The sequence below is a fragment of the Camelina sativa genome, chromosome 5 (assembly GCF_000633955.1).
Source record: "Camelina sativa cultivar DH55 chromosome 5, Cs, whole genome shotgun sequence".
NCBI lineage: Eukaryota > Viridiplantae > Streptophyta > Magnoliopsida > Brassicales > Brassicaceae > Camelina > Camelina sativa.
Window position 1 is genome coordinate 31090594 of NC_025689.1, and position 3641 is coordinate 31094234.

Sequence of the window (3641 nt, forward strand, 5' to 3'; positions counted from 1 at the left end):
AGATAGCTAAAGGAGTTCAAGCTAAGGTTTTGGAAGATGAGAGGGTAGTGCATGACATAGGTGGGGTTATTCATGAATGCAAAGCTGTTATTCAGAAGATGATTATCCCAAAAAAGCTAGAGGACCCTGGTTCTTTCACCCTGCCTTGTTCTCTAGGTCCATTGACCTTCAAAAAGTGCCTATGTGACATTGGTGCTTCCGTAAACCTCATGCCCCTCTCTGTAGCTCAGAGGCTAGGATTCAACGAATACAAGTCATGCAACATCCGCTTAATATTGGCTGATAGGACTACTAGATTGCCTCATGGTCTACTAGAGAACTTTCCCATCAAAATTGGACAAGCTGAGATTCCTATTGATTTTGTGGTGCTGGGAATGGATGAAGAGCCTAAAGATCCACTAATCCTGGGAAGACCTTTCTTAGCTACAGCTGGAGCAGTCATTGATGTCAAGAAAGGGATGATTGATCTCAATCTGGGTAAAAACTTCAAGATGAAGTTTGACATCAAGGATTCTAAGAAGAAACCAACTATTGATGGGAAGACCTTCGTGATTGAAGAGAAAGATCATAAAGCTGGGTTTGACATCTTTGAGAGTGTGAATGAGGCAGAAACTGAGGTTTTGGTAACCAAAGAGAAAACTCAAAGTGTCATTCGACCATTCTCCAACTCGAGTGCAGTCGTTACCCTCCCTAAGCGTCAAGACCTGCTTCCTAAACCTCACCAACCGCAAGAGTCAAGTCCTCATGCGCTTGACAGTTTGTATGAACTCCAAAATACTCAGATTCTAAGGGATTCAGTGAAAGAGTTAACAGCTATGGTGAAGGAGATGAGTGGGCAAATCAAGAAGCTCCAAGGTACAATGAGAAGTTCTCCTCCAAGGAAATTAAGGAAGAGGTTTGGGATAATGAAGAAGAGGTGTTGCAGAGTTCAACCACCACCGTGCGTTCTCAACCATCGTCGACTCGAGCAAGGTTAAACCGACGGCGTGGAATCAGACTCGACCCATACTGAGAGGTTCATCACTCTGCACTCGTTCAAGCCACGCCTCTGCTGTCACGCTCGAACCAATCTCACTCCGCACACGCTCCAACTACCACACTCGAGCCACTCAAGCCAACACCCGATCGAGCCCCTCTCTCGAGCCACACACGAAGTCTCCATCGAGCCAATTCGTCAGAGAACACTCTCTCCGGTTCCTTCCCCAGCACGTCAATCTTCATATGTGTCACGGGAGCGACCATCTTCGCCCGCTCCTTCGCGCCACTCATCACACGAGTCTAGGGAGAGAAGGAGACGTGGTTTGCGAGATTCCAGAGCCTCTTCTAGTCACCGATCAGCGTGTTGTTCTGCAGCTCGAGATGAGCATGAGGTTGAGCGGCGAGTTGAAGCTCAAGGTGATCATCAGGGCACGCAAGCGGTTGAGCAGCAAGTCGACAACCCAGCTGATGTCACACCTGCGGATCCCGAACAAGGCGAAGGACAGAGTCAGTTTCACGCTCCTCCTTGGGCGAGCACGAACTCCTTTTTCTACTACTGAGGTACTTTGACCTTTCCTTTGTACATACCATTTCATTCCTGCATTGTTTCTGTTGGGATTCTTACATCCTCCTGCAAATTTTTCTTACACAGGAGACTGTGTAATTTAAGTTTGGGGGAGGGTTTGAGATGATGTATCTAATGTCGTATTTTGTGATTCTTATTTCAAATTTTTGCATCATATCATGTTTGAGTCTGCATCCATCTATTTGCATAGAAAAACCATAAAAATTTGAAAAAATTTCGAAAATTTCCACAAAAACAGAGTGTTCATGTAGTTTACAATTGCATATTAGGATTGAGTCTAGGTTTATTCATATAGGGTTGTTGCATTTAGCATAGGGGTTGATGATGATTGTAACCTTGTTAGCATGTTGGATTCAATAGGATAGGATCAAGGCCCTTGTTCTTAGTTCTTTGATGCTTGTTGATTGAACTTGAAAATTTAAGATTGAAGCATGTTTTGAATTGATATCATTCCCTATCTACTTGAACCTAATCCTGACTTGCAATTATCCTGTTATGCATTGAAGTTGAACTCATGGATACCATATACATACTTGGATTGTCTTTCACATTTTTACCACCCTTGTCAATCCAAGTAGCTGATTCCCATCTTTGGAACAGTTCTCCGCACCCTTAACCAACCGTTCTTTCAAGCCAATTGTATTCTTGAGTGTCAGGCCTTTTTCCGAGTTGAGCTTGTTAGAAAGTGTTAGGTTCTAACCGACAAGAGTAGGATCCTGTGTAGTTCTAGTTCGCGTTATCCGGACTAGTAGGACTAGGTGAGAACTCGATTTTGGGTATTGGGTATGGATTTGTGCAGAAAAGTGAAGTGTAAACAGAAAGTAAAGGGGAGAAAGTCTTTAGGAGGGGGATGTGTTTTCAAGGTTTACAAGTCTAGTAAAGGATTTGGGTTGAGCAAAACAATGAGTTATTGGTTCTGGGCATAAAACGAAAAGATTAGACAAAGGAAAGAAAGTAAAAATGCTTATGATGTCTAGAGTCCTTAGAAGAAAAGAAAAAGAACCATAGTGATAATAAAGATTTCCCAATCTGCTAGAATGATAATAAGTGAACTTCCCCTAAGACCAAGTATAAAGAGTGAAAGAATGGGTTTGAGATGATGTTTCTGATGAAGGGTAGAGATAGGACCAACTTCGGTTTGGAATGTTCTTTGGGTAGACAGGACGCTGCTCTTGTATGTATCAGTTGGTTTCAACCTTTAGCCTTCTCTTAAGCTCAACTCATTTTTGTGAGAGAACCTTGTCATGTATTGATGAAACCACTCGAGAAGGAGACCATCTAAGTCTCCAACCCTTCACCCTAGCCAAATGAGTTCAACGACATTGCTTAGCTTGATTCACGGTTCTCTGTTAATGAATATTAAAGGGAATGATTGATAAGATTGCGTGTGTAGAAAAAAATATAGAGTTCCTTCACCATGCATCATAGAACTAAAAACAAGGACCTTGATTCTAACTATTTTATTTAGCATGTTTTAGGTTCTGAGACCCCATCTTCACACCTCTTCTCCATACTCTATTCTTGATTGTTTTCTTGAGGGCAAGCAAAGAGTAAGTTTGGGGGAGTTGATATGTCTATATTTTGTCTCTCCTTAGCCTATTTTTATCATGCATTTAGCTAGGATAACTCATTGGTTTGCATCGTTTTCTAGTTCTTTCTATACACTTTGCACGTCTAGGTAGTTCTTGCATCATCCTTGCATACATTGTGTATTTTGGAGTATTTCAGGTATTTCCGAGCCATTGTCACCATCTCGGTTTCGTCCGAGCCATTGTCACCATCTCCGTCTCGTCCGAGCCATTGTCACCATCTCCGTTTCGTCCGACCAATTGTCACCATCTCCGTCTCGTCCGAGCCATTGTCACCATCTCCGTTTCGTCCGACCAATTGTCACCATCTCCGTCTCGTCCGAGCCATTGTCACCATCTCCGTTTTGTCCGAGCCATTGTCACCATCTCCGTCTCGTCCGAGCCATCGTCACCATCTCTGTTTCGTCCGAGCCATTGTCACCATCTCCGTCTCGTCCGAGCCATTGTCACCATCTCCGTTTCGTCCGAGCCATTGTCACCATCTCCGT